The following is a 27,709-nucleotide window of genomic DNA, read 5'->3' on the forward strand; positions in this document are numbered from 1 at the left end:
GGAGGAAACCATGCAAGGCACCAACCTGCTCAGAGCAATTAGGGGTTCAATGTCTTGCTCAAGGACACTTCGACACTAACTCTGGGGGAGCCCGGGATCGAACTAGGAACCTTGCGGTTTCCAGTTCACTCTACCCGGCCACTCTACCCTTGAGCCACTGGTGGTGCCAGAGGTCGCGTTAGTCCGATAATTGCCGGTTTTGACCGATCTTTTATGACAAAGACCGGAAAAAATATATCTCTCCGGACATCCTGACCGGTTGACAATGATACAGCACGTTCATTAATTATCACCGCAAATCAGACACATTTCAAATCCTCTGCTTTGCAAGCTCTCTCTCTCTCTGCGTAGAGAGACTGCGGGCTCGGCAGTCAGACAGAGATCGCGGTCCGGTTACAAGTTACATTATATAAAGTTGTGTATTTAACAGTCAGTCACACACAAGTTGTATCATTACGAGTTAGAATATGTCACAGATACTAGGCTACTACAAGGGCACTTGTGAGTAAAGTTGGCAAGTTGCCCTACAGTTTAACAACAGTGCAGGGTGAATATGAAATATCTAACACTGTAAATACTCTCCACAACAGCTATAGGCTACTGCATCCAGGTGAAACACGACGTTAATCATAATCGTGGACCTATTTTTAACTCTATATGAGGGGGACGCGTTAAAACGTTACCACTTTGAACTGAATAGCTCTATGAGGAGACGACAAGATTCTCACAACTCATAAACTTTCCCACGGCTGTCCCAACTAGACGCACGGACGGCATCCACTGTCTAACTATACAGTATAACCTCCTGTGAGTGAGTAGTGGTCTATAATTTATTGCCCTAACAGGTCAGCTGAGCCACGTTATGAAGGATTAATCTGAAATGCCCAATTTTGTGCAGTGCCCTTTGATTAGAAAATGTGTTCAAACGCAATTGATTATTGAGAAACCATTACGCACACAGCATGTGCAAATGGTAATGTAGGTAATTAATGTATTTGTGTAAGATGACCCTGCTATATAAAATGTGTATATTATGATGGTTCATGTTCTGTAGGCCTAAGTGTTAGGCTGTATTTACGCACCTGCTTGTCATTAAAGGTGTAGTGAAATGAAAAATATGTTTTTCACACTTTTAGAGCATATCTGTGGTCATCATATGGGCATACCTAACAATAGATGCAAAAAAAATAAAAAAAAACCATTTTTGTGTATTTTTATATCTAAAGTCCCTAAAAAGCCAATCTTAATTACTTCCTGTAAACGAAAACGTGCTGCGTGATGACATAACGCAGCCTTCATGAATATAAATGAATCTTGATTACATGCACCTGTTTGATTCCCATAGCTGCACGTTCTTCAAACACAGCTGATTTTAATTACAGAGATACTCCGTTTTGAATCTCATTGAAGATGAGTGTATTACTCATTTTAAACTTCATCTGCACACTAAAATATGTATCTGAAAACATTATAGGTTAGAAATAAGCCAGGTAGTAGCAAACGTGCTTCACTGGCCGTCTCTCTCTCACTTGTAAACAAACACTAGCCGTGTTGCGCACGGCTGAAGTGATTGAGATCCAACGTCCCATAGCCTGAAGGGATGGGACCTTCTGATTGGTTTAGAGTCGGTTGAGCCGACGTTTCAGACTGAACCTTCAAAATAAAATGACCGAAAATGTCACTGCAGTGCGCCTTTAATGCATAAAAATAATTATGACCGTTATTTTTGTCAGTTGTCCGATAAATTTGAATCCTTCCGGACATTGGGACCGGCAGATTAAAATCCTAGCGCGACCCCTGGGTGGTGCATGTGGACCTATCCCCTGATACCGCCAAAGATCTTCTTTTCTCTACTCTATCCTCTTCCCTGGACCATCTCTGTCCCCTCACCACCAGGCCTGCACGCCAAACTCCACCTGCCCCCTGGTTGTCGGACTCAGTGCGCACTGAGAGACGGAGCCTGAGAGCGGCTGAGCGCAAATGGAGAAATGGCAACCTCCCGGAGGACCTTCTTACCTTCCAATCTCTCCTTTCTACTTTTTCCTCCTCTCTATCTGCTGCTAAAGCTGCTTTCTTCTGAACTAAAATTCAGGCTTCTGCTTCCAACCCTAAAAAACTCTTTGAAACTTTCTCCTCTCTCCTGCAACCACCTCCCCCTCCTCCCTCCTCGTCCCTCCTCCCTGACGACTTCGCCAACTTCTTTGACAAGAAGGTGAACGATATCCGATCCTCCTTCCCTCTTCTCCCGGCTGGTGCCATGCGCACTACCCACACCCGTCTGCCTTCCACCCCTCCCTCTCTATCTTCATCTACTCCTCTTCCCTCTCTATCCCACTTTTCTCCCCTCTCCCCTAACAAGGTCCTTCTCCTTGTTACCTCTAGTCGCCCCACCTCATGCTCCCTGGACCCGGTCCCATCCACTCTGCTGCAGTCCACTGCACCTGAACTTCTTCCCTTCTTAACCCACCTTATTAACACCTCTCTGACGTCTGGCTACTTTCCCTCTGCTTTCAAGACTGCCAGAGTCACCCCCTCCTAAAGAAACCGACACTTGACCCCTCTGAGATCAAGAACTACAGACCGGTTTCCCTTCTATCCTTCCTATCTAAAACTCTTGAAGGTGCTGTCTTCAAACAACTGTCCTCGTACCTCCACCAGAACAACCTCCTGGACTCCCACCAGTCTGGGTTCAAAGTGGGTCACTCGACCGAGACTGCCCTCCTGGCAGTGACGGAGTCGCTCCATGTGGCTAGAGCGAACTCTCTCTCCTGTCTGCAGCGTTCGACACAGTGAACCATCAGATCCTCCTCTCCACCCTTGAGGGGATGGGTGTCTCAGGCTCTGCACTCTCCCTGTTTGCATCCTACCTGACGGGTCGCTCCTACTAGGTGATGTTGAGAGGGTCTGTGTCAGAACCACGCAGGCTCACTACTGGGGTTCCCCAAGGCTCGGTTCTGGGTCCTCTTCTTTTCTCTCTCTACACTACATCTCTTGGTGCTGTCATCCACTCCCATGGCTTTTCCTACCACTGCTATGCCGATGACACCCAGCTGATCCTCTCATTCCCCCCCTCTGACACACAAGTGGAGGCACGCATTGCTGCTTGTCTGGCTGACATCTCGGAGTGGATGTCGACGCACCACCTGAAGCTCAACCTGGACAAGACCGAGCTGATGTTCCTCCCGGGGAAGGGCTGTCCGCACCGAGACATGGCCATCACCATTGATAATGCTGTGGTGACATCAACTCGGACTGCGAAAAATCTGGGTGTAACCCTGGACGATCAACTGTCGTTCTCAGCAAACATCGCATCAGTGACACGGTCCTGCAGATTCCTCCTCTACAACATCAGGAGGATTCGCCCCTTCTTCACGGAGAAGGCAGCCCAGGTGCTCATCCAGGCTCTTGTCATCTCCCGCCTGGACTGCTGCAACTCCCTCCTTGCTGGTGCTCCGGCATCTGCCATCAGACCTCTGGAGCTTGTTCAGAAAGCTGCGGCTAGTCTGGTGTTCAACTGCCCCAAGTTCTCCCACGCAACTATCCTTCTCCGTTCTCTACACTGGCTCCCCGTAGCGGCTCGCATCCAGTTTAAAACCCTGGTGCTAGCCTATAGGGCAGTGAAAGGAACAGCTCCTTCTTACCTCCGGGCTATGGTCGATGCTTACACCCCTGCCCGACCACTTAGGTCTGCCACCTCGGGCGACTGATTGCCTCGTCACTCAAGGGTCCTTCTGGCCGATCCACACGGTCACAACTTTTTTCTGTTCTGGCCCCACAGTGGTGGAATGAACAGCAGAGTCACTACCCATCTTTCGCCGCAGGCTGAAAACCCACCTCTTCAGGAAACACTACCCATCCTCTCTGCCTGGCCTACTCTTGGTTGCTTGTGTTTGCAGAAAATGCACTCAAGACTTCTGGTGATTAGTAGTTTTCGTTCCCTACCTATGTTGAATGCACTTATTGTAAGTCACTTTGGATAAAAGCGTCTGCTAAATGACTGTAATGTAATGTAATGTAATCATATTCGCCAAACGGATATGACGTCTGGAGGCTATTTGGACTGTTGAAAAGTTTGATCTCCAAATATGATTTGTACCAAATGTCACGCTTGTATCACCATTTGAACAATTCTCCCAAAATATTGCTGTTAACTAGGCCACTCCCATTGCAACGCCCCCTTTTAGGCAATTAGCATGAACACACCCACACACCTTCATATTCACACACTTGAGCAACATTTCAGCCTACTAGGACAACAACTAGGAAGATCAACTGCTGGTGGCCATTTTGAAAAATGGCTGCCACACCCACCAGGGTGAGAATTTGTGATGTCCCAATATCCAGTTTTGTTCCCAATATATCAATCAACACTTCTGCCAAATTTGGCGCTTTCATCGCAAAAGTGAACGATTACGCTGATTTCTCGTGCTACGCCGCCCACTGCTGCATCACTGAATGGGAAACTCATTCTGTACGTCATTCGCAGTGACTGGATGTTTACATCTTAAGAGGTCACTTGACTTTTTGAAAATGCTATATTCGGCTTAAGTTAATTATTCACAAACAAGAAACAAGATTTGCAAATAAAGGTAAAAGTAAAAAAACAAAAGGATGTTACTACATTTCTGAATGCATGGCCAGGGACCACCTCTGACCACCTCTTTGACCCATTGAATGCGGGAACGCATCGGTGTGTCATTTTAGATGTCTTTGGCTATTCAAAAATAGCAGATCTACAAGCTCATGGTGCCGCGCTATGAGCTTGTAGATCTGCTATTTGCTTTAGAAAAATCGTGAAAATAATGTGCAAATCTTTGAATGTATAATGTTCTTTTAAAGCAAACTTTACTTTTTTTTTTAACTCAAATCTTTGCTTCTGGGGATTCTACAAATGTCTTCTAAATCCTACAGTTTTTAGAAAAGACGTATGTTTCTATATCAGTGGTCCTCAAACTTTTTCATGTCAAGGACCCCTCAAAATTACATAAACTTGTCCGTGGAACTAAACTTGTCCCCCATCTCAAAATATTTTGTCCAGAGACCCCCATGAAGCAAAGATTTGAGTAAAAAAATATCCACTTTAAAATATATATATATATTCAAAGATTTGCACACATTTTCACAATTCTTAAAAAAAAAATTGCAGATCTACAAGCTCATCAGGCACCAATGCCATGATAGTAGAAATAGTCTATCTACACGCTCAGGTGTCGCAATGCAGCGGCGGACTGGCCATTTGGCGTACCGGGCAAATGCCCGGTGGACCGCAGGGCCAGTGGGCCACTGGGCCACCCCCCCCCCCCCCCCAAAAAATAATTGCCACATTGCCCTGTCGCAATGTGATGCGTTGTGAGCTTGTAGATCTGTGATTTTTATCTATGAACATTTTTCAACATGAAAACAATTATGACGATTAAGCAAAATAATAGTGATTATCTCAAATAATTGCATTGGGGTGATATTGTACTAACTGTGATACAGTAGGACTAGGTGTGGGTCAGTCTTGCGTAGTCACACTGAATTGCATTGACAGTTATTGATAAAATACTCTTAATGTTAAACTAAATAAAAACATACAGTTGCACACTACTAGCAAAAGGGAAGAACACAAAAAAGCCAAACACGTGTTTTCATTGTGGTCCTTTAGTGTGTGTGTGTGTGTGTGTGTGTGTGTGTGTGTGTGTGTGTGTGTGTGTGTGTGTGTGTGTGTGTGTGTGTGTGTGTGTGTGTGTGTATTTCTATGTTTTATTGTACGAATAAATGAATCAAATGAAATCAAATATAGATATAGATATATAGAGATATAGATATCTTCTTGAATAGATATATCTACCTATATTTTACCTTTTGTAAAAAAAAAACTTTAAGATCAAAATTGAAGACTTTCAGTTTCAATTCTTATTTTTTCCACTAAAAAAAAAAAGTTTAATTTTTTGGCCTGGATTTGGCTCCATGAATGTGATACCCTGTATGTCCAAAATTGTTACTTTTCAGGAAATGGTTCCATTGGATCCAATGTAGTTAGTAGTTAGTTCATTTAGTTAAGCTACTTTCCACTGGTTCAACATTAGAAACCCCCCACAGACACACTCAACAACTTTCACATTCACTTTAAAACATTTTCAAAAGTAGCCACAATAGCCGATCTACAAGATCACATTTGCTACCTTTGTGTGACGAAGTAGGTCATTAATACATTTACGAAAAAAAGTTGTAATATTAATTGTAGCTCCATTGTCCAGAGAGTCAGTGAGTTCTCTGGTCCGCTCTGCCAGGACCAGTGTTATTCACATAGACTGAAATGTCTACTAAAGTAAGAGGTCTAAACTTCAGTCAAAATGTGGAAAACTATTTCACTACTCACTGAAACAAAGACAGGTTTATGATGATGAAAGAATATTCTCCATGGTGGCAAACAGCTCAGAACCCAAACTTGTATAAAATACACTTTTTGGACAGAAAATTTAAATAAAAGTGCGCCGCCTACAGATCTGGTCAATGGAAAAATGCCATTGACCAGATCTGTAGGTGGCGCACTTGAGTAACTAAAAGTAACATCCATCTGATCCACAATATTTCATTTTCTGGATAAGAAGGTGTATTTTACACCAACATTTGGGTTCTGGGATGTTTGCCACCACTCTTTATTTTGACTGAAGTTTAGATCTCATACGTTTAGTGGACGTTTTAGTCAATGGGAATAACACTATTAATGCAGGGCTGCCAACTTTGAGAAATTTGTAAGAGTGAGACTTTAACTGTCATAATGCGTTCGGCCGAAAAAAAATTTGGGGGCCCAAAATTTAAAAAGGGCCCTTTTTAACGCTGATTTAGAGGAATTTAACATTAAGACTGATGTCTTCACCCCCATGCCAGCTGCTCTCCCTGTCGGCCCCTCATGCTTATATAGTGTTAATAATTGCATTTATTCATTAATTCTGATGAAAAACACGACTACATTATGCTATTGTTAGTCACATTTATTCAACATTGGGTTTGGACACAGGTTTCACTTAGAGCAAAGGTATTATAATATGTTACTCTCTACCTCCCCCTACAGGCTGGTATTATAATATGTTACTCTCTACCTCCCCCTACAGGCTGGTATTATAATATGTTACTCTCTACCTCCCCCTACAGGCTGGTATTATACTATGTTACTCTCTACCTCCCCTACAGGCTGGTATTATAATATGTTACTCTCTACCTCCCCCTACAGGCTGGTATTATAATATGTTACTCTCTACCTCCCCCTACAGGCTGGTATTATAATATGTTACTCTCTACCTCCCCTCCCCCTACAGGCTGGTATTATAATATGTGACTCTACCTCCCCCTACAGGCTGGTATTATAATATGTGACTCTCTACCTCCCCCTACAGGCTGGTATTATACTATGTTACTCTCTACCTCGCCCTACAGGCTGGTATTATACTATGTTACTCTCTACCTCCCCCTACAGGCTGGTATTATAATATGTTACTCTCTACCTCCCCCTACAGGCTGGTATAATAATATGTTACTCTCTACCTCCCCCTACAGGCTGGTATTATAATATGTTACTCTCTACCTCCCCCTACAGGCTGGTATTATAATATGTGACTCTCTACCTCCCCCTACAGGCTGGTATTATAATATGTGACTCTCTACCTCCCCCTACAGGCTGGTATTATAATATGTTACTCTCAACTCCCCCTACAGGCTGGTATTATAATATGTTACTCTCAACTCCCCCTACAGGCTGGTATTATACTATGTTACTCTCTACCTCCCCCTACAGGCTGGTATTATAATATGTTACTCTCTACCTCCCCCTACAGGCTGGTATTATAATATGTTACTCTCTACCTCCCCCTACAGGCTGGTATTATAATGTTACTCTCTACCTCCCCCTACAGGCTGGTATTATAATTTTACTCTCTACCTCCCCTTAAAGGCTGGTATTATAATATGTTACTCTCTACCTCCCCCTACAGGCTGGTATTATAATATGTTACTCTCTACCTCCCCCTACAGGCTGGTATAATAATATGTTACTCTCTACCTCCCCCTACAGGCTGGTATTATAATATGTTACTCTCTACCTCCCCCTACAGGCTGGTATTATAATATGTGACTCTCTACCTCCCCCTACAGGCTGGTATTATAATATGTGACTCTCTACCTCCCCCTACAGGCTGGTATTATAATATGTTACTCTCAACTCCCCCTACAGGCTGGTATTATAATATGTTACTCTCAACTCCCCCTACAGGCTGGTATTATACTATGTTACTCTCTACCTCCCCCTACAGGCTGGTATTATAATATGTTACTCTCTACCTCCCCCTACAGGCTGGTATTATAATATGTTACTCTCTACCTCCCCCTACAGGCTGGTATTATAATGTTACTCTCTACCTCCCCCTACAGGCTGGTATTATAATTTTACTCTCTACCTCCCCTTAAAGGCTGGTATTATAATATGTTACTCTCTACCTCCCCCTACAGGCTGGTATTATAATATGTTACTCTCTACCTCCCCCTACAGGCTGGTATTATAATATGTTACTCTCTACCTCCCCCTACAGGCTGGTATTATAATGTTACTCTCTACCTCCCCCTACAGGCTGGTATTATAATTTTACTCTCTACCTCCCCTTAAAGGCTGGTATTATAATATGTTACTCTCTACCTCCCCCTACAGGCTGGTATTATAATGTGACTCTCTACCTCCCCCTACAGGCTGGTAGGGCCTGTAATAAAGGCCAATCAAAAAGAAGGCCATCAAATAAAACGATGATTTTTAAGTCCACGGAAATAATGAATTTAACTTGAAGGTTAAGGATGATTTAATTTTAATATAGTACAAGAATAGTGTAACTACTGTATCTGTAATATATAACCCATTTATTTCATAAAATTATGTATTGGGTTATAGCCTATTTGTCTCAATATTTGTCAAATTCAGCCCTGGACTTCACTGACTGTAGGGGTCACATTAATCACATTAGAATCACAGATTAGAGATTTTATGTATTTTCCCCTATTTTCTGTATTTTTCACTATTTAAAATATAGTATTTCTTAATTTTTAATAATTATAGCTCGTAGATTGGCTTTTTTCACCATTTGAAATTGTTTTAAAATAAAAGGTAAACAGTTTTCCCAACCGACAGAGAGTCAGAGACAATATTTTGCCTATATATGGTTCTGTATTAGTGTATGAGTCAGTTTTAGCAGATTTCATTCTAATTGGCTACTGTAGACTGCCTATCAATTTCATGGGCCTGGGTAGGGCCACCTGGCCTGGCGGATATCTTCCCTGTTGCGCAGCAGCACGTCAGCAAGTGAAGGAAATGAATAAATACATAATGTTTTGATAAATAAATGCATAAATTAAATCATATATATATCTTCGCTGTCAGGCCGAAACCTTGTATTTCCATATTTCAACTTTATGTTTTTTCATAAATGAATGCCTTACTTCAGCGGTTCTCAAACTGGGGTCCGGGGACCCCCAGGGGTCCTTGAGGAGTTACATGACTAACTATGAGAGTGTTCCATTTGTACACTCTCAGAGTTAGGATTTCTTAGTATAGATTGGGGTCCCAGAGATAGCAAAGAGGTATCAAATGGGGGTCCGTGGCCTAATGCTTATTAAACTGGGGGTCCATGAAATTAAAAAGTATGAGAACCACTGCCCTACTTCATCATACAAGAGTGTCACACTATAAGAGTAAAAATAGCCGATCTACAAACTCCCAACATGCCGAGATATGATGTGTTGTGAGCTTGTAGATCAGCTATTTTCACAAATTACAATTTCCTATAGTATTGTTTGTTGATTACTTTTCATGCAGTAATGCTATTTTATATTTCATTTCTTCCTTATTTTTTTTTGTATTAAAAAGGTCTTTAAAAAAATGGTCACTTTACTGTCATCTGGGAACCCCCCCCAAACAAAAAAATTACGTGGGGACCCCCCTGGGCCTTGTGGGTCCCTGGTCGGTCCCGACACACAGGTTGAGAACCAGTGATTTGACTAACACTGCTAGTCACAGTTTGTTGTTAAAACCACCAGCAACATGTATGCTGCTCACCAGCAGCCTGTGTAACGTTTAAGTCTCATGTAGTCAGACCCACCATTTCATCAAAATAAAATGATTTGTAAAGATAATGTGTTTGTAAAAAGGAGGTGGTTAAGTTATCTACCGTTTGACCCGCTTCAGAATCAGTCACGGCATATTGAGGCGCTGACAGACGCGTCGGTCGGCGTTTCACGTTGTATACTTTTTTAATTTCTCCACCAAAGTGTTGTGCTTCCTTAAATCCTTCTCCTTGGCTAGAGAGACGCAATGACCCGCCTTAAGCTGCCTCTGATTGGTTTGTATTAGTGACAGACGAGCGTCATGTGAACCGTGGCTGCAGTCCATCCCATCGCGCAGCGCAGCAACCACAAATCTGGAAAAGTCGTCCTAAAACACCCTCGCCCCCGGTCTAATGCGGCGGCCACGGTCCGCGAAAAAATGGGTGGCAGTGTGTTTTAGGACGAGGCTTCCGTTTTCCACCCGATTGCTTTTTTTTTTTTTTTTTTTTGCTGTGAGAGGGGGGAAAAAGCGTGAGAAATGGCAAGTGTGGCGTGAGGCGTGAGAAGAGGTTAAATTGCGTGACTCTCACTCTCAAAGAGTGAGAGTTGGCAGCTCTGATTAATGGCAGAGCGGTAGAGAGAGACCTCACTATAACAGCTCGTGGTTCTCAAAACTTTTACATTTCAAGGTCTCCCCTTAACTCTGACAGGGTACACATGGGTTCCATGTGTACACTGTCAGAGTTACACACTTGTAAAGGTCCATTTAGAACCTTCTAAAGTCCCTGGAACCCACTTTGAGAAGCATTGAGCTATAGGATAATGTGTATACCTTAACCTTAGCCATGGATCACACGACACTCGTCCGTCCCGAAGCGTCATTGATGAACTTCCTCACATTTCACCAATAATACTGCTTACACAATACAATATGTGCTCTGGAAGTCACATTCTTCTTAATACTGCTTTAACCAGTAGTCTCTGTAGGTTACTTATAGTACTGCTAGTACTGTAGTACTGTTTTTAAACATTGCATTGTTTAGTTTTCACAGTCTTACTGCATACAGAACATTTTTATAAAGAACACATCAACAATTAATCAAAATACTTGTACCCAAAAATATCACAAAACCTTCCATAAACATTTGCAATATTACACCAAACACTAGTAAACTGTGGAGTTAAGGCACTTATGTCAGGGAGCTGCCGTTTTTACATAGAAAATAAACAAGGCCACAATTTTAGAATCAGTCATTCATTCAATGCACATTTCACATGTCTTAAACTTAACCAAAACACAATATTTATGGATCAGTCTTTGACCAAACAAAAGAAGAAAGGCTTATGAGTCCTTTGAAATAAGTTGTGATGCTTTTGCACATGTTACTAACCTGTTTTGTACAGGGGATATATATAGACAAGAGACGTTAGATTGTTCTTCAAAGCAGGCTGTAGTCTGTCTCAAGAACGGAAGCCTCAGAGGTCCATAATATCACACAAACAATGGCACACCCTAGGGCGATACTCCCCCTGGTGGCGTGACTAAGTAACTACTATTACTATCAGTTGAACACAAAACACATAATGGATTTGGCCTCTTACAATGCAAATACACAAAATGAAATAAATAACATCACAATTGTGCACATACACTTGTGGGTGTCACATTAAAATTATGTACGGATCCTCATAAGTACCTGTATCTTCCGTATTGTTCAGTAAAAACACATTTTAATCCGATCGGTGGCCATTTTCAAATTTTCTATTATGCTTTTCAACCGCGCAGCCCTATTGGCTGGGAGGTGTATTGCACTCTGATACATTATAACTCTATGAGGAAAATGGCCGCCGATCATATTAAAATGCGTTTTTATTGAACAATACGGAAGATACGGGTACTTCTGAGGGCCCGTATATAATCATAACATCCGTGGCCATGAGTTAAGCACTTTATATCCGAAATATGAACGCTTATGTAGAAGTACGGACAGTAAATGGAGCAAGGGCAAACACCAGGTTGAAGTTTCGTCATGACAGTCATATCTCAGGGCTAAAACGTGTGCCACACACATACCTCTCTCCTTCTCGTCCAGATGGTCGTCGGGTGTCCTCCTACCCTTGTACTGGTCCAGTTTCAGAGCCAGGTCTTCTCGTCCGGCCCCGGTCAGCAGATTTTTCAGAAACACAGTGTTTTCTGGGTCTAACTGTCCCTTCTCGCTCAGACTGAGGAACAGCTTGTGTCCAGAGTCCATCTTGTCCCTCTGGTTCTTCTTGATCACATCTTTACACAGGAACTTCATGCTCTCCAGCTGCTGGAGGCCCAGCTCGTTGGAGATCTGGACCAGGACGGCGTTGAAGTCCACAGACACAGTGGCGTTGTTACGCGGGGGCTTCGGTGGCCATAGCCACCAATGTTTTATCCAAAGCCACCAATAAAAAATAAAAATAAAAAATTTGAATTATATATCTATAACCCTATATATCTATAACCCTTTTTTCGGAGGATTTCGGCGCGCGGGGGAGGGGACATATGCACACGCGCGTGTCCGTTGCTTAGGGGGCTAAGCCCCCAACCTAGTAGAGACCTAGGAACGCCTCTGCACAGACATGTTGGTTTGGTTTAGTTTAGTTTACTTTAGTTTGCTTGGTCCTCATGTAGTCTTGATTGTATCTGAACTACAGGAAGAGGAGGGAACGTCTGACGTGCTTTCGGTTGGTTTGCTCAGCTGTCTGTCAACGTGGTCACCGCCCACACTGAGCTGCTATAGGCTGGGCTGGGCTCAGTTCAGTCTTCAGCCAAACAAACAGCTGATCCGGTCTGCGTTCCAGAGCGGATACGGAAACGGTGCCTGTGATGAATGAGTAAAATAACCAGATATAGTAGACTAAGGGCGGGCTTTAGACCAGATCACGCTGGTTAATTCCTAATCAAAACAATGACTTTGCTGGTCAGACTGTGAGAGCAGTGGTAAAAGTACTCAAATGTCAAATGTTTTACTTAAAGACGGGTGCCGTGATTTTCAGTGATCCCCCCCCCCCCCCCCTAAAACATAATCATCAGGTATTATGGTTATACTAGGAGGGAGATTTTTTTCAAAAAAGTGTACAGAAATTGTTAAAATTATGTTTTTATGTGGACACGCCTCCAGTTCATTAAGTATACCTGGTTCTCACCTTAGCACCTCCTCCAACACCTTAGCACCACCCACCTGTCCTAGTCCCTCCTCCTCCTCATGCCCACACCTGTTGTGTTATGATAATGAGGGGGAGGGTATGTTTTTACTATGTCACTAAAGCGCTGTTTCTCTATTGGCAAGTTTGACCCTCAAGGTTTCGGCCTCCAGGTAGAAACTCAAAATAGTCAGAGAAGACCTAAAACACCATAAAAACACCACCAGGGGGCTTAATGAAGTTCTATCAACCTCATAGACACATGAAAAACAGAAAAGTGCAAAACCATGGCACCAGCTCTTTAAGTAAAAGCATCAATACTGTCAGGAGTCCTCTCTAGACCTGCCCTTGTGTTCACTCCCCCTAGCTAATTGTCTACTCCTCATAGGTTGCTACTCACCTGCTGTGTGTTTCTGTGATTAGTTTGAGGGTATATATTTCAGTGTGCTTCAACATTATCATTTGTCAGTTTGTCGTAGTAACGCCTGTCTTCTGTTCCAGCCTGAACCACTGCCCTTTTCCTGTTTTGCTCCTGGACTAAGAAGTTGACCGTGTTTTTGGATTTACTCTTTGCCTTGCCCTTGCCTGCCTTGTTTTGCTTTTTGTTGATATACCTCTGGTATTGTCTTTTGTTCTGTCTAATTGGAATTTACAGTAAAGACTGAGTTAACTTCATTCTGCCTCTTGCCTGCTGTTTTCTGCATTTGAGTCCTCCTGAATATTCTGACAGTACAAACTGACCAAGAATGGACTCAGCGGAATTTGACCAGGTGAAGACCGCTCTTGCTAATCAGGGTGCTTTGCTGGGAAATCAGCAACAGAACCTTTCGTCGGTTGCTGAACATTTGGGAAAGATAACTGACACTGTGGCGACGCTGTCACAGCAGGTCCAGAGGCTTGTTGTTCAGCCTCCTCAACCCCAAGCCGATGCAGCTGCACCACCAGCTCCTGTCCAGCCAGTTCAACCAGCTAGGGAGCCTAGGCTCCCAAATCCTGAGACCTACTCCGGGGAACCCGGTTCCTGTCGGTCTTTTCTTTCTCAATGTTCTCTGATTTTTCAACTGCAACCATCTTCATTCCCTAATGACCGCTCCAAGATTGCCTACGTCATCACCCTGCTGGCTGGAAGAGCTAGAGAGTGGGGGACCGCTATATGGGAGGCTGATTCTGCTGTGTGCCACATTATGGACGATTTTTTCAAGGAAATGAAAAAGGTTTTCGACCGGTCAGTCACAGGCCGGGAAGCAGCAAGGGAGCTGCTCCACATGCGGCAGGGTAATAAGACTGTTTCTGATTTTGCCATTGATTTTCGCACTTTGGCTGCTACGTGTGGCTGGAACCATGATGCCTTATATGATGCCTTTCTAGACGGTCTCTCTGAGAGTTTAAAGGATGAGCTGGCATCTCGGGAGCTACCCGCCACCTTTGATGAACTTGTGGATTTGGCCATCCGCCTTGATAACCGGCTGCGACTCCGCTGGAGGGAGAAGGGGGGTAGTCGTCCTCCTCAGCAGCGCCTTCCTATCCTTCCCCCTCCCCAATCTGCAGCAGTCCGGACACCTTCTACTGTCACCACAGATGCCACGGAGCCCATGCAGGTGGACCGGGCCAGCCTGTCTTTGTCTACAGAGGAACGCAGGAGGAGGATTGAATCGAGAGCTTGCCTATACTGCGGCGGGGCTGGCCATTTCAAAGCTTCCTGTCCAGTAAAAGGGAGAGCTCATCAGTAGAGCGAGGGTTACTGGTGAGTGTTACATACAAGAGCCCTCCTTTGACCAGGTCCACAATGCATGCCACTCTTAGTTATGTTAACCAACAACTGCCTATTTCAGTTCTGATTGATTCAGGGGCAGATGAGAGTTTTATTGATTCTTCTCTGGCAGAACAGCTTAATCTGCAGACTTTTCCAGTGCAGCCCGTCCTCAGGGCCAATGCCCTTGATGGGCGCCTCCTGGCCACTGTAACCCACATTTCTGCCCCAGTAGGCCTGTTAGTCTCAGGCAATCACAGAGAGGAGATAGCTTTACACCTAATTTCCTCACCTCATGTCCAGGTTGTTTTAGGCCGACCCTGGCTTAAACGGCATAACCCTCATATTGACTGGACCAAGGATGTAATATTAGGCTGGAGTCCGTTTTGTCTCTCCCATTGTCTCAGAGATGCTCAGTGTTCTGTTTCCCCAGTGCCTCCACTGCAGGAGGAATTCCCAGACCTATCAGAGGTGCCACCAGAGTATTTGGATTTGAAACCAGTCTTCAGTAAATCTCGAGCCACTTCACTACCCCCTCACAGACCTTACGATTGTGCCATTGAATTGTTGTCGGGTACAGTACCTCCTCGTGGGAAGCTATATTCACTGGCCCGTCCAGAGATGGCTGCCATGGACCAGTATATCAGTAACTCCCTGGCTGCTGGCATTATCCGCCCCTCTTCATCCCCAGCAGGAGCGGGGTTCTTCTTCGTGGGGAAGAAAGACAAGACATTGCGCCCTTGCATCGACTACAGAGGTTTGAATGACATTACTGTTAAGAACAGGTACCCTATTCCTCTTTTAGCCTCTGCTTTTGAAGTACTGCATGGTGCCACAGTATTCACTAAGTTGGACTTACGCAATGCGTACCATTTGGTCCGTATTAAAGAGGGAGACGAATGGAAGACAGCTTTTAACACACCACGAGGACACTATGAATATTTGGTGATGCCTTTTGGGCTTACAAATGCCCCCGGTGTGTTTCAAGGCATGGTCAACGATGTTTTGAGAGACATGATCAATAAGTTTGTTTTTGTGTATCTCGATGATATTCTGATTTTTTCCCCTTCTCTTGAGGAACACTCTAAGCATGTCCGACAGGTCCTGCAACGCCTTTTGGAGAATCAACTCTATGTGAAAGCTGAGAAATGTGAATTTCATCGCCAGACTGTCTCCTTTCTGGGGTTCATCATTAAGGATGGGAGTATGCAGATGGACGACGCCAAGGTCAAGGCAGTGATGGAGTGGCCCACTCCTACGTCCAAGAAGGATGTGCAACGGTTCCTAGGTTTTGCTAATTTCTATCGCCGGTTCATAAGGAACTATAGCACCCTTTCCGCCCCCCTGTCTGCACTCACCTCTATCAAGGTTCCGTTTGACTGGTCGCCAGCTGTAGAGCAGTCCTTCAAGGAACTGAAGAGGCGTTTTACTTCAGCTCCCATCCTGGTTCGGCCAGATCCTACACTTCAGTTCATAGTTGAGGTTGATGCCTCAGAGGTTGGTGTTGGAGCTATTCTTTCTCAGCGTTCTCCTGTTGATAACAAGTTGCATCCTTGTGCCTTCTTTTCTTACCGTTTGGATTCCGCTGAACGCAATTATGACATTGGCAATAGAGAACTGCTGGCAGTTAAGATGGCACTTGAGGAATGGAGACATTGGTTGGAGGGTGCTCTAGTGCCATTTTTAGTCTGGACAGATCATAAGAATCTCGAATACCTGCGCTCTGCTAAACGCCTTAACTCCCGGCAAGCACGTTGGGCTCTGTTCTTTTCCAGATTTTCCTTCACCCTCTCTTATCGACCAGGAAGCAAGAACGGGAAGCCTGATGCACTCTCCCGTCAGTTTCCCACTCCAGATCGCCCTGTACATCCAGACACCATATTGCCTAGAGACTGTGTGGTGGGGGTTCTTCGTCTGGACATTGAGAACACTGTTAAGTCTGCTTTGCAACGGGACCCTGGGCCAGGTAATTGTCCTCCTGATAAACTTTTTGTGCCAGTTTCTGCCCGGTCTCAGGTTCTACAGTGGGGTCACTCATCACCGCTTGCCTGTCATCCTGGGGTGCGACGTACCCTCTATCTGGTCCAGCAGCGCTTCTGGTGGCCCTCGATGACGAAGGACGTAAAGCAGTTTGTGGCTGCCTGTATTACCTGTGCTCAGAACAAGACGTCCACTCAACCTCCGTCTGGCCTTCTGCAGCCACTTCCTGTTCCGTCTAGACCCTGGGCTCACATAGCCATGGATTTTATTACAGGGCTCCCGCCCTCACGAGGTAACACAGTCATCCTCACAGTGGTAGACAGGTTCTCAAAAGCTGCTCATTTCATTCCATTGCCCAAGCTTCCCTCTGCTAAAGACACTGCTCAACTCATGATAGACCATGTGTTTAGGTTGCATGGGCTACCTGTGGCCATAGTTTCAGACAGGGGTCCACAGTTCACTTCCCGGTTCTGGAGGGCTTTCTGTAAATCAGTGGGAGCCTCTGTATGTTTATCTTCAGGCTTTCACCCTCAGACGAATGGCCTAACCGAGAGAACTAATCAGGACATTGAAACTATGTTACGCTGTCTTTCCTCTCACAACCAGGCCTCGTGGGCTGAATATCTATCGTGGGCTGAATATGCTCATAACTCTCTACCTGTTGCCTCCACTGGTTTGTCCCCATTTCACTGCTGTCTCGGCTATCAGCCCCCTCTGTTTCCCTCCCAGGAGGAGGAAGCTAATGTGCCCGCTGCCCAGCAGTTCATCCGCCGCTGTCGCAAAGTGTGGCGGGCCGCCCGGTCCTCCTTGCTGCGGTCATCTGCCAGGGTCAAGCACTATGCCGATCGTCGTCGTCGCCCAGCTCCTTCCTACCATCGGGGCCAGAGACTGTGGTTGTCATCCAGGGACTTGCCACTACAGGTGGAATCACACAAGCTGGCTCCTCGTTTTGTGGGACCTTTCCCTATCTCTAAGGTCATCAGCCCTTCAGCAGTCCGTCTCAAACTCCCTCGCCCCCTTCGTCGGATTCATCCATCTTTCCATGTCTCTAGAGTCAAACCTGTCAACCAAGGCCCGTACTCCCCGCCCTCCAATCCCCCCCCTCCGCCCAGGTTGGTGGACGGCTCTGAGGTGTACACGGTGCGTCGGCTGCTCAAGGTTCGTCAACGTGGCCGTGGGCGCCAATACTTGGTGGACTGGCAAGGCTATGGTCCTGAGGAGAGGAGTTGGGTCCCTGCTCGGGACATTTTGGACCCGGTCCTTATTCAAGACTTTCATCGTCGTCATCCTGAGGCACCCTCTAGGACGCCTAGGGGCGTCCGTGAGGGGAGGGGTACTGTCAGGAGTCCTCTCTAGACCTGCCCTTGTGTTCACTCCCCCTAGCTAATTGTCTACTCCTCATAGGTTGCTACTCACCTGCTGTGTGTTTCTGTGATTAGTTTGAGGGTATATATTTCAGTGTGCTTCAACATTATCATTTGTCAGTTTGTCGTAGTAACGCCTGTCTTCTGTTCCAGCCTGAACCACTGCCCTTTTCCTGTTTTGCTCCTGGACTAAGAAGTTGACCGTGTTTTTGGATTTACTCTTTGCCTTGCCCTTGCCTGCCTTGTTTTGCTTTTTGTTGATATGCCTCTGGTATTGTCTTTTGTTCTGTCTAATTGGAATTTACAGTAAAGACTGAGTTAACTTCATTCTGCCTCTTGCCTGCTGTTTTCTGCATTTGAGTCCTCCTGAATATTCTGACAAATACTGCAGTATCGAAATACTCTTTTACAACGCGTTGAGAGGAGCTTGTAGATCTGCTATTTTCAAATATCCTAGGTATAAAATAGGGCTAAAGTGATTAATGTAGGTTTTATAATGTAATAATGTATATCTTCAAAGTAACTAGAAACTAAAGTTTTCAAATAATTGTAGTGGAGTAAAAGTACAATATTTGCTTCTGAGATGTAGTGGAGTAGAAGTATTGAAAATGGGAAATACTCCAGTAAAGTAAAAAAAATCTCAAAAGTGTACTTAAAGGGATATTTCACTTTCAAATAAAATAAACATTAAAAATAAATATAAAACAAAATGAAAGAAGTTATGGCAAAATCACGGCCCCCTCACACATTAGTAGGACACTCTAATGCGTGAGGGGGCCGTGATTTTTCCATTACTTTTTTCTTTTATTTTTAATATATTTTTTAAATGTTTATTTTATTTGAAAGTGGAGTATCCCTTTAAGTACAATACTTGAGTACATGTACTTAGTTACTTTACACCACTGATGGTTTCCTCATAGTATAAAAACAGCAGCAGTTCACAGAAGGAAGTGTTGCTCTACTGTAAACCATGTGACCTCTGTCACTCAGCCCCGCCCACATTCTGAGTCATAAGTACTGTGTTTTATTAACTCATTTAGTGCCATTGACGCCTTTTGGCGGCTGTTTTCAGTGCACCATTCATGCCAATGACGCCTTTTGGCGGCTCTAGGTTTTAATAATCTAAACATTAGAGGGCCCTCTTCCCCAACCTGTCACTTAATATGGGGCTGCTGTGATGAAAGGAACAAAAGTTATAAGGGTCAGAGTGACCCCATGATCATAACAACTTATGTAGGGTTAGGGTAACCCTAAATAAGAACTAAAAATAAAAAAGTTTGTTTGGTGCTTCTGTGACAGATCATATATAAACATTCGGCAATCAAAGGGAACGTGAAATCACACCATCAACCACGTGATCCAAACAACTGCTTTGAGGTTTCTAAGATCAAAGAAAACCCAACATCAGGCCAGCCACCTTACCAAAACAGGCCAGCCACCTAACCAAAACAACTTAGTTTGGGCTTTTGTGATCAAAGGAACCCTGAAATCGCCATCATCCACGTGATCAAAACAAAAGTCTATAAAGGAGAGTGGCGTACGTTACCTGATCGTGGGCGTAGGTAAGAACAGAGAGAGAAGCAGTCATTTTGAGAGAGAGAGAGAGAGAGATTATTGATAGTATTGAGTTTGAGTTGAGAAGTAAGTGTAGCCATCCATAGTGTAGAAGTAGCCGTTGTAGTGATCCAGTAAGTATAGTCATCCATAGTGTAGTTGTAGTGATCCAGTAAGTATAGTCATCCATAGTGTAGTTGTAGTGATCCAGTAAGTAGATATAGCCATCCATAGTGTAGTTGTAGTGATCCAGTTGTAAGTATATTCATCCATAGTGTAGTGTAGTAGTAGTGTAGTAGGCTAGTGATCCAGCTAGTAGTCTACGCCCAACAACAACATGTCGACGAAGGTGCTAGCGAAGACAAAGCGCGGCTCCGGTCGCACACGCCGTCCTCCACGATGTTTTGTGGACAATCCTGTCCCTGGGTCCCGTTCAGCTCCACGGTCCAGGACGGCCCCAGGGCTCAGTATGGCTCCAGGATCGTCTCGCCAGCGTACCCTGTTCGAAACGATGCCGCTCCTTCGTCCCGTCGTGTCCGATCCTTTAGACACTGGATCAGACCTCTCTGATGGCGAGGACGACGAGGAGGAGGGTGTTGTTGAGCAACACACTTCCCCGCCGCCCCTGGGACTAACTATGCTCGCTTCCCCGGGGGATCCTGAGAGTGTGGCCAGCATCGGTTCCGCCAGGCCCCGTCGCAGTGAGAGAGTGACCAGTCGACGTGAATATGTGGAGAGTCCATATAATTCACAAGCGTCTGTGTCCGATTTGGAGATGGACGAGGACGAGGAGTGGGTCCCGATGAGAGAGGATAACGGTGAGTGTATTGCTATGCAGTAGGTAGGAAGTCTAGGAACCACATGTTGTTGCTCACGGACATGTTACTGTGTGCACCTACTACTGAGCTTGTAGATCTGCTATCAAATATACAAGCAGGCGCACAGCCGCACACACATATGTCCGGGTAAATCTATCCTTCATTGACTCAATAATAATTCAGTAAGAAGACATTTTTATCGTGTTTGAGATTAAATGAAATGAATGTATTTATATGTACTAGCTTGTAGATCTGCTATCAAATATACAAGCAGGCGCACACACATTATGTGTATAAGAAGATATTGTTATATATTTACTAAATGCCTTTTTGTGTACTGTGGTTTTAGACGCAGCTTTGGAGGAGAGGCGCCCTCAGTCTGAACGGCCTGAACCCTCTCTCATGCAGCTGTTATGTGATGACAGTGGTGACAGTGGTAAGAATTTTCATTTTTCTTAAAAAAAAATGGAAACAAGCCATAGGCTTTCTTGGGTTCTAAATCCTCTTAGCTGACCTTGTATTGAAATGTGTTTTTTTTGCAAACTGCTAAAATAAAGTATTCAATAAATCAATCAAATCAGATACATTTTCACAACCCAAGCCAGCTTGAAACAAGTGGACAAATAAATGTGTATCCTATATGATTGTTCAATGCTTTATCATTTACTAAAAATCCACACAGCAACTGTAAAAAGTCTCTCATTCATTCTAAAAGTGTCTAAAGGCATGGCCCAGAGACAGTGTAAATACTTGATTTGATTGTGTGCACATATATTTATCATAACCATTTGATATTGTATTGTGATTTCAGATACTGAGCCGAGGGATGCACAGTCCTGTTTCATTGCTACACCACCTGTTGGCAGAACAAATCGAGGTGAGAACAAAAAGTGTATTTTTTTGCACATCACATTTGCCACGCAAATAAAACAATTTATTGTATGGTAAATGCATGTATTATGTATTTTATGGTAATTATGTATTTTTGTAATGTACAGGTCGACCACAGCAACAGAAGGGCGTGGGCGTGTGAGTGTGCATGGTGACCTGGATGAGGACTGCTGGTATGGCATGGATGAGAAGGATTGGCATCCAGAACATATTCCATTCACTGCAGAGCCAGGACTTCTCAATGCTTCTCAAAGCTCCTGACCATGAAGACCCACGTGTGCGGTACACTGAGGAAGAAACGAGGCGAACCACTGGCCATACGCAATGTGTCCACTTCTGACCTGCCCGTGGGGGAAAGGCTTGCGCTTCACCAGGCCGGGGTGATGGTCGTAGCATGGCGGGATACAAATGTGGTCCGAATGGTGACGACACTCCAACCAGATGAGATGGCAGAGACGCGGGTGTGGCAGAGAGGCTGTAGAGAGAGGGTGCCAAAAATGAAGCCGGCTTGTGTTGTGGAGTACAATGCCGAAATGAACAGCGTTGACAAAATGGATCAGAACATAGCCTATTACCCGTTCACAAGGAAATCCAGCAAATGGACCAACACATTTGTTGTGTACATGTTCCAAATATGTGTATATAATGCCTTTGTACTGTACAGAGCCAAACAGCCACAGGGCAAATATAATACCATGTTGACCTTCATGGGCAGTATCATCAAGGCATGGACCGCCCCAAGACGACCTGCACGGGATCCTAGGGTGCCACACCTTGACCCTCAGACCAGGCTGTCTGCCAAGAACATGGAAGGCCATTTTCCTGTTCGGCTTAGGCCGACCCCCCCGTAAGCAGCGACCAGGGAAACGCTGCAGGGTCTGCTCAAAAAACAAGCTGCGGAGGGAGACCAAGTTCTACTGCAAAGCCTGTAAAGTGCCCCTGCATAAGGGGAATGCTTTGCACTGTATCACGCAAAGCTGAGCCTTGCTGACTAAAACTATGAAAAGACTGAAAAAAAAAACACTTTTATTTTTCTTTTTTTTTTGTAATTAGTTTGAAAAAGAATAATATCAATATATCGGATGTCACTGAGGTCTAAAATAAAAGGCTAAACAGTGATTTCTGCTTCAGAGAGTTTCCTACACTAAATTGCATTTATCTCAGGTTTCTCTTTCTAAAGGGCTGTTTTTGGTGAAACCAAGCTGTATTCATCTGCCGATAACTACAGAACGGAACATGCTAGCAACTCACTGTTTTTTTCATGGGTAAAGTAGAGAGTCTAATCTTTATTTTGAGATATTGTTTATTGTTTTTGTCATAGCACAAAATATTCAAAATATTCTTGAAAGATGAGTAAAAATGCTGAAAAAGGCTGGCACAGGGATCAACAAGCTTGAAATAAGTCTGGCACTGAATGAGTTAATAAAACACATGGTGAGAGGGGCGGGGTTAGTGCAGTGTGGTTAAAGGTATAGTTCACCCAATATTACTTTTTTCCTATGGATTAGTCACCCCATGGAGACTTGAATTCATGGATATTTATTTGTTTTTGTCTCATTCCTAAGACAATCATTTGATAACCAGTGGACCGGTAGGCAGCGGTTCCGGTAGGAGACACAAAGGAGACTCTTTGTGTCTCCTACCGGAACCGCTGCTGGTCATCATATTATTGACTTAGGAATGAGACACAAACAAAAAAAGGCAAGAGGTACAGTCAGACATTCAGGCTAAAAGGATAACACTAAAAAGTCCTGGGGACTTGTTTCCATTGTGGTCCTATTCAATTCATCAGCATAGCATAAAACATAACACCAAAATACATGTCGTCAACAAATACAAAATACTATTATGTACAAAGGAAAAAAAGGAAAAACACTTCCTTTCTAAGTATATAAGATAAGATAAGAGGTAATCAGATACAGATGACAGATAATCATCATCATAACCTTTATTTTAACTGGGAATACAGCTGAGGGACAGGCTCTCATTTTCAATGATAGCCGAGAAAACAAAACATAACACAATACTCAACAGGTAGAATCATTCATATACAGCAATAATTAAAACACATGGATCAGGAAAACAGAAAATACTCAAAACCCCTAAAACAGAATAAACCAAAAATGTAAATAAAGCAGTTACGCTCTTGACCAAAAAGTGTTAGAAACCACTGCCCTGAATGGACCCAAAGAAGGACGTTTATAATGTAGGTACATAATAACTCCTTGCCCACTGGTTTCACATCTTCCTCATCAACACCACACAGACAGGTAGAACACACACAGTGTTATCATCAGCTGTTATCACTGGTGTCCCTCAGGGCGGTGTCCTCAGCCCCTCTGCCCCCAGCCCGGCGGAAGTGGCTCAGGGGTAGAGTGATCTGGAAACCGCAAGGTTCCCAGTTCGATCCCGGGCTGGGGGGCTCCCCCCTAGAGTTAGTGTCGAAGTGTCCTTGAGCAAGACGCTGAACCCCTGATTGCTCCCGATGAGCAGGTTGGTGCCTTGCATGGTTTCCTCCTCCATCGGTGTGAATGGGTGTGTGAATGGGTGTGTGTGTGAATGTGTGTGTGTGAATGGGTGTGTGAATGGGTGTGTGAATGTGTGTGTGAATGGGTGAATGTAATACACAATCTATGTAAAGCGCTTTGGATAAAAGCGCTGTATAAATGCACCATTTACCCCTTGCTTTACACACCCTCTACACACAAAAGTCTGTGCCCCTCAGCTGTATTCCCAGTTGAAATAAAGGTTATGATGATGATGATGATACACACACTCTACTATATTATTAATAAATAAATACAAATGACCTCCCTGTCAATGTAATAATCCTCCATTCAACTCCAGGCTCCACCCCCGTTTGACCTCCAACCTCATTGTGAGCTTGGAGGTCCATTCAGCTGTTCTTATCAATGATGAACAAAACCTCCTAACTCCACTTTTTGTTTTGTTTTTGTCATTTCCTGATAAATGAACATTTTGGAGTTGGAGCTGGTTTCTGCCCGACAGCAGAGATATATACAGTAGGTACAGTCAGTGAGAAACAAATATGAGATCTTGTGTGTGTGTATTTTATATTTTATTTATTATATATTTTATTGCTTTTACTGTGTGATTGTCTTTTGCTGTATGGACCCTGAGTCTGAAATAAAGATTGAATTGAATATGTGTGTGTGTGTGTGTGTGTGTGTGTGTGTGTGTGTGTGTGTGTGTGTGTGTGTGTGTGTGGGGGTGTGTGTGTGTGTGTGTGTGTGTGTGTGTGTGTGTGTGTGTGTGTGTGTGTGTGTGTGTGTGTGTGTGTGTGTGTGTGTGTGTGTGTGAGAGGGTGTGTGTGTGTGTGTGTGTGTGTGTGTGTGCGTGTGCGTGTGCGTGTGCGTGTGCGTGTGCGTGTGCGTGTGCGTGTGTGTGTAGCATGCAACAGTGTAACCGTCTCAGGTTGAGACCCTGGCTGGAGGAACAGATTCACTCTGGAAAATACCCAGGAGTCACCTGGCTGGACCAGGTACACACACACACACACACACACACACACACACACACACACACACACACACACACACACACACACACACACACGCAAGTGGCGCCTGGTGTGACTACTGTCATACCAGACCCCTGAACAATGTTTATGTTTGGTGTGGAGCATCGGTGCTCACGTGGCGCCCAGTGGTGGAAAAGTACTCACCCCTGGACTGGTCTGGCGTGGGACGGACCAACGGTGCTCCTTGCAAAGTCCGGATGTTACGTTTGTGTACTTCAGTAATCTGAAGACTCACCTCTTCAGATTCCACCTCAGCCCATAGCACTAGACCTTGACGACAGGGACGTGCTGGGCCCCTAATTCAGCCTGGGAATCTCAGATAGAGAGGCCCTTAAGGTGCGTGGCCAGAGGTCCCAAATACTAACCGATGAGCTGTATATTTTTATTTATAATAAAACCAATTTAAAATATATTTCTATTTATAATAGAGATATACAATGAAAAATATACAATAATGATAGAATACCGGAGGTAACGTAAAGAAGAGTTAGGTTGTGGGTCTTGTCTGAGACATGTGCAATAGCTTATCATTTAGTAGCAGCTTCAAAAATGTGCTGGTAATGTGCAGAATATACAATCACTAATCAATAGCAGCAGTGCTCAATCAAATGCACTAGACTAGAGGAGTCAAGCATATACATAGAATAGGAAATAACAAAGAAGCAGTAGTAGAGGACTAGTATGAATGGGTGAAGTATGAACTTGATTACATTAAAAAATTAGTCTGCATTCAATCAGAACTTTGCCTAGTTTACTAAAGCATAGAAAACAAGGGTTGGCTATTAATGATCTGAGAATGTATCTTTTATAGGCTAGATCTATAGACTATATGAGGTTGGCATAACAGGATAGTGAAGGCTGTAATGTGCGTACTCTGTGTATGCAAATAAGTCGTTTTATTGTAACAGTCATTCAGTGTTTTTAATAACAGCTATATATGACCTGTGAACATTTTGAGAGTTAAGTAAACAACAACACTTTTACTGAAACAATAATATATACAATAAACAATAGCATCACAATAATAATATTGTGACCTAGATTGCCTACATAATGGTTATAAATGTCCTTTAAGCCCATGTGGGGTCTTTTGAATAACACACCATTTAGTTTTAGTCCTAGTCATCTGAAATTGTTTAGTCTTACTCTAGTCTTAGTCAACTAAATGTCAAAATATTAGTCTTTTAGTCTTTAAGTCTTAGTCAACAAAATGAACACTGTTTTGAACAAGTTGTGGGATCATTCTGAAGTACTTTTCCAGATGGTTGTTAATTCTACATTTCACTTTTGTTCAATGTATGTTTGTTAAAGGTTGTTTGTCAAACATGTGTCTGGAAATCAACCTGATAAGTATATGTGTCTTATATCAGGGCTGGGTCCCCAGCCAAATGACTGTATATACATCTACATGCACATACAATACATGTAATAACGCATTGATGGCTGCATATTAGGACGCCGATTAAAAAAATGCCACTTTTTACTATTTCTTGGCATTTCAACCGTAAGCTCAACAAAGGTCGTCGGTCTCTGGAATTGAGCCGGCATCTCGCTGTCAGGCTGCATTGGAGCCTATGGGGCCTATTTTATCCGGTGCCTTACCCATTATCCCTAAACTTATTTGCCATGTTTTACGATTTTTTAAAAACATTTTCAAATAGTTCAACTCTCCGATCTACATCGACACGGTGTGAGCTTGTAGATCGGCTATTTGAACTATTTGAAGACATTTTTTAAAATAGTACAAAATGGCAAAGAAGTTTGCGTCGTATGGATCGTCCTCTGGAAAAAGTCAATTTAAGTGAAATATCACTTTAAGTAAGTTTTGCTAAAATGTTCCTGGTTGTTCACTTGATTGCTCTGATTCTTTTGTAATAAAATACCATAATCACCAAATGTATTCATATACATGATCACACAACGTTGATTCACCTATCTGACCCCCCTATCTGACCCCTGTATGATAATATCAGATCTACAAGCTCACAACGTGTGAGCTTGTAGATCTGCTGTTTTCAAATTGCCAATGCAGCCAGATCTGCAAGCTTAACCGAATGACTGTTAAAGCAGTTTGTTTAAATGAGTTTATAAAATGTTATCTTTTCACAGGGATTATTTATTAGTGTGATAGCCAAAGTCAACAACTGCTCGCGACCTGACGTGATATCTAAACGTCAGGATATATTGATAAATGCCGAAAGTTGCGGTGATCTCGCCGTACGCTCATTATTTGGTCTACACCGTGTTGATAATTGAGGGCCAGTGTGTCTGTGTGTGTGTGTGTGTGTGTGTGTGTGTGTGTGTGTGTGTGTGTGTGTGTGTGTGTGTGTGTGTGTGTGTGTGTGTGTGTGTGTGTGTGTGTGTGTGTGTGTGTGTGTGTGTGTGTGTGTGCGTGTGTGGAGAAAAAAAGCTGTAAACCATAACTGGCTACAAAAACAAAACATGAACGATATAGTGTAACTTCAAGGGTGTTGTGTAATAACCAGTAGTCACTAGTCCCCTCTCCGCTCCTCTCCTCTCCTCTCCTACAGGTCAGAAGGATTCCAGTGAATCCAGACAGAGACAGATGCGT

At 43.8% G+C, this 27,709-nt stretch overlaps 1 protein-coding gene across 1 annotated transcript in view; it reads right to left on the minus strand.

The window, feature by feature from the left end:
* The window catches only part of LOC308089679 (uncharacterized protein), a 496,849-nt gene that overhangs the window by 251,741 nt on the left and 217,399 nt on the right, over positions 1 to 27,709 (minus strand). The window lies entirely within an intron of this gene.

This window comes from Gymnoscopelus braueri (assembly GCF_963280865.1).
Source record: "Gymnoscopelus braueri genome assembly, chromosome: 1".
Lineage (NCBI taxonomy): Eukaryota > Metazoa > Chordata > Actinopteri > Myctophiformes > Myctophidae > Gymnoscopelus > Gymnoscopelus braueri.